This window comes from Drosophila bipectinata, chromosome 3L, assembly GCF_030179905.1.
Source record: "Drosophila bipectinata strain 14024-0381.07 chromosome 3L, DbipHiC1v2, whole genome shotgun sequence".
NCBI lineage: Eukaryota > Metazoa > Arthropoda > Insecta > Diptera > Drosophilidae > Drosophila > Drosophila bipectinata.
This window is the reverse complement of record NC_091738.1, coordinates 22,689,385-22,695,384: the sequence shown is the minus strand read 5'-3', so window position 1 is coordinate 22,695,384 and position 6,000 is coordinate 22,689,385.

Sequence of the window (6,000 nt, the reverse complement as noted above, 5' to 3'; positions counted from 1 at the left end):
CCTGTTCGTCTTTCTTGTCCTCCAGCATACGGTAGAACCTTCGCCTTGGCTGGCTCCTTACGTTGCTCGTGGAGTGGCACTCATCCGCACTTTTAAGCCCTACTGAATTCCTTTTATCCCTAAAATAAATATCTTCATCCACGGCGAGCTCCCGCCAAACACCCACCAGCGCACGGCTTTTTCAGAGTCCTTCCAGTCACCGGGGAGCACAAAAGCCGACATTGTCTGCCCGCATATTGCCACCTCTTCAGGCGCAGCTCAGCTGGCTGCACTCCATCATCTGCTTCATCCTTGAGCTCTCTAAAAGATTTTTAATAGAGTTCTTCGGCGACACTTTCGATTGTCTTTGCGTGTGAACCGTGTGGAAATTAAGGATGGAGTGGACGATTTTGGAGATAAGTGGACATTACTAGGTTGTCCCAGCAGCCTTCTGGAGAGACCTTACAATTGTCGCAGTCAGCTATGGCCGTTTCCTCGTTTTTTTTCATTACCAAGGACAGTAGCATCCTTCCTTCTTATTAATTCATTTTCCCATCATACATTACACTTAACAACGATTTTATAATGAAGACAATTCGCAGTGGCACCAACAGGGGGTTCATTCGATTCGACTTGATTTTGGGTCTAGTTGTCTTCTGGGGAATCAGGAAAGCACAAAATGCCAATGAAGAAACAAAACGAAATAAGCACTGTGCAGTACAAATCAAATGAACCGCAAAACTGAATGAAGTCAACAAAGGACGCCAGCTCCGGACAATTGGGTTGGAAGAACTGGAGACCAGGAGCAGGAGGTTGGGTTGTTCAAACGGTCGAGTGAGAGTGACAAATAAATTGGCGAGTCCCATGGGAAGCACGCCCTGGGGCCGGAGTAGTTGCTATCGATGGACGGGGGTGCTGGATTGTCAAATGCTCACTTTTCATTGTCCTTGTGCTCGGGTGTGTGGGTGTTGCGAGACTGCTAAGCATATAAGTTGAAATATTCCGATTGAGTGACTTTCATTATTCGAAAAACAACTGAAACAACAGAAACAAAGTGCATACATATTTTGTAGAAGTAAAACAATGACATCGATTTTACTTCATTTAAATTCAGAGCTATAATGCATTTGCCTACGAGTACAGGAGCTATCTCAACACACAATCACACTTTGTCGGCCGAGTACATTTTCAATTTTAAATGATTTCGCAACAGTTTCTTGTGGGAGGTTTTTAAGTTAGGTGACCACACAAAACAATCATTGCACCTTTAAATGCTATAAATGGTCCCATAAACTCTTTAAAGAAGCAGCCCTAAGTCCATTATCGAAAAGCTAGACTATTGTCGTTCTCCATCAAAGAATTTATACTCACGCAGTCTAATTAAAGGACTTAAAATGCAATCTGCATGTTGCTTTATTGTTCAGTGGATGCCGCAAGGACGTCAGGACCATGAGGCTTGGGATTCTTGGGGCTGGGGAGAGAGCAGTGATGCTTGCTGTGATTTAATTAATTTCAATGCAAAACGTCAACTGTGAAACCGGAACCCAAGCTCAAAACCTAAACCCCCAGAGCCCAGACCAGGAGCCAGTTAAACTTGACACCAAACCAACCCGTGCTCTGGAAAAGGGAGATTGCAGAACAGCGGGAATTATGGAGGAAAACGAGAAAGCTAGCTGGGGAAATGACAGTTTCGAAGGCTACACCGGACTATACAAGAACTGAACTGGAAAATTAAATTCAAAGTAATTTTTTTGGGTGACTCTGCTTTAAAATTTTATGCAGAAACTAACTGGTGTCTATCCATACTATACCTTAAAGCTTCATGCCTTCGACCAGAAAGGGCTGAAACCCATTTATCCGCTACATTGCGTTCTGACTTTAATTAGCATTTTGTAAAGCCAAAGAGAAAATGAATGGATGGTTTCTGGACATTGGTCCGTAGACCCAAATAAGTCACTAAAATACATATATTTCCAACTCTAGCTGTAACAAAAACAGAAAGGACTCGTAAATTTAAATTCTTACAGAGATAATATCGAAATAGGAAGAAATAGAAATTATGTACCTAATAGGTTATATTTAATAAACATTTTGCGAAGAAATAGAAGAACATTTTTGAAGACCATTTTATAGTTTATAAATCATTTTCATTTTATAACGTAATGTTAAGTTATGTAATGTAGTTTGTAGCATATATAATTTATAAGTTAGAACTGTTTTAATGCAAAAAACCTTTTTAATGATACCCGGTACTCACTTCTTTTATCCACAACCTTCCTTTCCATAAAATATTTTTCTTTTAACAAGCTTTTAAAACTATATATAGATTACGTCCAAAAAGTCGTCCTACATATTTGGATACATTTTGATTTGTAGTAATGAATTTGGAAGAGAAATAGTTTCCATAAAATAATAAACTTTTCTGAGCTGTGTCACAGCAATATTTAATTTATGAGAGCGTGGAAAAATGTTGATAAAACGACGTAGCTCATAGTCTCCGAAACACGCCGAAGAATTAAACATTTTCTCTGATCGAATATACTTTCATATACCGAAAGGGATTGCTCTAATTAGATCATTTTAGCCAAACATTAGCCAAAAGTCTATGAGTTTGGGAGAAAATGGCGTAAAAGTAAAGTGTTTTAACACCCTCTTAATTTTGGTCAAAAATATTTAAGGAGACATCTCCGACCCTATAAAATATATACATATTGGCCGTTTATATCCTATAGTTGCAAAATAATTTTACGATCGGAAATGGTTTTTCGAATTCGGAAAAGATCGAAAACATTGGTATTTTTGAATTGACTAACTATATCCGATATTATATATCGTCTCTTAACTGCAAGGGAATATAAATTTCGGCTTCGCCCGAAGTTAGCTTTTCTTTCTTGTTATTCACTAAAGTTGGGCTTGGCGGTACTATGGGGTCTCCAGACATATTCTTCTTGTTATTCTATATAAATATATTTTAAAAACATTCTAATATTGATTAACACCTCATTGAGTTGTTATCGGTTCAAACGTTATTGAGGAAATAAATATTTCTTATTTCAAAATTGTTCTTTCTCTTCTCATCTGAAAATTTGTTGGCTAGTTTGTTAACCTGTTTACCTAGATCTACAATAATTATGACACCTTATAATTAAAATTAAAACATAAAAAAAATCACTATCTAAATTCACAAAATTTCGAAAACGTAAAACCAGGGACTGCAAATAAGACTTATGAGTTCAAAAAAATTGAACCACAAAAAAGCCTTTGTGGGGAGTGGGAAAAGGACACATATACCATTTTTTAACGGTAAATCCAGAAACATAATAAACTTTTATTTCGATTTCTATTGTTAAAATTGGAATATAACTCTTATTTTCAATTTGTTTAATAATAATTAAGAATAACAGTTATTTTTCAATTTTTATTAAAAATTAAAATAATTTAGCGGCAGAACCAATAATTGCATATTTGAAGTTGATATACCCTTGCACTTAAAACCGGATGCAAGGGTACACACCGGAAGGTGCAAAGTTTCAAAACTGATAGCTTCAAAACTGAGAGACTAGTTCGCGTAGAAACGGACAGACAGACGGACAGACAGACGGACAGACGGACATGCTCATATCAACTCAGGAGGTGATCCTGATCAAGAATATATATACTTTATAGGGTCGGAGATGCCTCCTTCACTGCGTTGCACACTTTTGGACAAAATTATAATACCCTCTGCAAGGGTATAACAAGAAAGGAACGCTAACTTCGGGAGGAGCCGAAGTTTATATACCCTTGCAGTTAAAACCAGATATATATCGCAAAAATCTGATATAGTTGGCCGATTATCATGAGAATATCATAATATAACCAATTTGTTAGAATAAAAAATCTATGCTAATATCAACTTAGGAGGTGATCCTGATCAAGAATATATATACTTTATAGGGTCGGAGATGTCTTCTTCACTGCGTTGCACAGTTTTGGACAAAATTATAATACCCTCTGCAAGGGTATAACAAGAAAGGAACGCTAACTTCGGGAGGAGCCGAAGTTTATATACCCTTGCAGTTAAAACCAGATATATATCGCAAAAATCTGATATAGTTGGCCGATTATCATGAGAATATCATAATATAACCAATTTGTTAGAATAAAAAATCTATGCTAATATCAACTTAGGAGGTGATCCTGATCAAGAATATATATACTTTATAGGGACAAAATTGCACACTTTTGGACAAAATTATAATATTCTCTGCAAGGGTATAACTAGAAACTCTAACTGCGTAGGCATCGCAAGAGTCTCCATGCCAAATCCTATAGCTCTATCTCTTATAGTCTCTGAGATCCACCTGTTCATACGGACAGCCGGACATGGCTATATCGACTTGGCTTTTGATACTGATCAAGAATATATGTATATACTTTATGGGGTCGGAGATGATTTACACCTCAAAATACCCCCCTAATTTACACCTGTACTCTACGTTAACCGGGTATAAAAACAATACTTTTCTTTTTAGCACACCTTTTAACTTCTGAATAATATTGAGAAGAATCTCAGATTTCGATTATAAGTCATAACTACAAAGCCCTTTGGCTAAACTCCATTTCCGCCAAATGTTCAAGTCGAAGGTGTTCTCAAGCCAGGATTTGAAAGTCAAAAGTTACAGAAACCTAAACTTGGTGCATTAAAAAGTCCCCAACCCTAGCAGACACGCGACTTTTGTCGAAATTCGACAAAAGCCAAAACCGTAACAAATCGCATTTAAATTTACCTGCCAAAGGGGAACTGAAGGAGAATCGTACGTATGAACAGGACCCACCACCAAAAAGGATGCGATAATTTATTGCGTTTCATTTGCTCGCTCGACCTCTTCGGAGCTATTGTAAATTCTAATTTAAATTGCGTAGCGTGCCAGTAGCAATGAGAGCAGAGCAGAATCAGGACTGGCAGGGGAAGGACAGTCTTACAAACAATAAAGAATATACTTTTATTTATGTCGTTAATTTGCAGAGCGTGCAGAACTCCACAGCCACAACCTCTGCTTGCTCATTTCGAATTCATTTTCCTGCAGTGCTTAGCCCTCAGTCCTCAGTCTTCCATGAATACCAAAAAAGAGCACCGAGTGCAATTGCCCCATGCAAGAATTTTTCAAATGTTTTACACACAAAAATGTTTAGTCCCTGTTTTTTGTTGCGTACAATTAGTTTGACAACAACAATAACAATCGCACGGTGAGTGGCAAACTGCAGTCACATAAAACAAAGGACAATGACAATTGAAGCAGGGAACGACTCCGAGGACGAGGACGAGGACGAAAACGAGCCATGCCACACCACCAAAGGTGACTTTTACATGCTTAGTGTTGCTGTTGTGATTGTCGCTGGTTTGTCACACACAACAAAAAGCAACAAAAACACGTGTAAGCGGAAGGGGAAACGGGTAAAGGGTGAAGGGTGACGAATTTTACCCCACAGTCGCGTCCCTCGGCGGTAATATTCGCTTTGTCATGCCCTCGATCCTGTTTTTGTTTTCGCATTTCTATTTAATTGCGAGCTTAATTCTGGTTCTGTGCAGAAACAAGGGTGTGAAAAGGGCAATAGGAACACCCCACTCCAAGAAAAACCTCACTCCTCCCAAAAACTTTAATTTCTCACCGGAATATACGGTTCGGTTATGTTTCGACGAAAAGCGATAGGCTTGCATATGAATATTGCGTGAAGCAGATGAACGTCACAAGGATGTCCATAAATCCGTGTAGTTTTTTTTATACCCTTGCAGAGGGTATTATAATTTTGGTCAAAAGTGTGCAACGAAGGAGACATCTCCGACCCTATAAAGTATATATATTCTTGATCAGGATCACCTCCTGAGTTGATATGAGCATGTCCGTCTGTCCGTCTGTCTGTCTGTTTCTAAAGCTATCTCTCAGTTTTAAAGCTATCGTCTTGAAACTTTGCACACACCCTTCTTTCCTTTCCACGCAGTATATAAGTCGGAGCGGATCGGCCGACTATATCCTATAG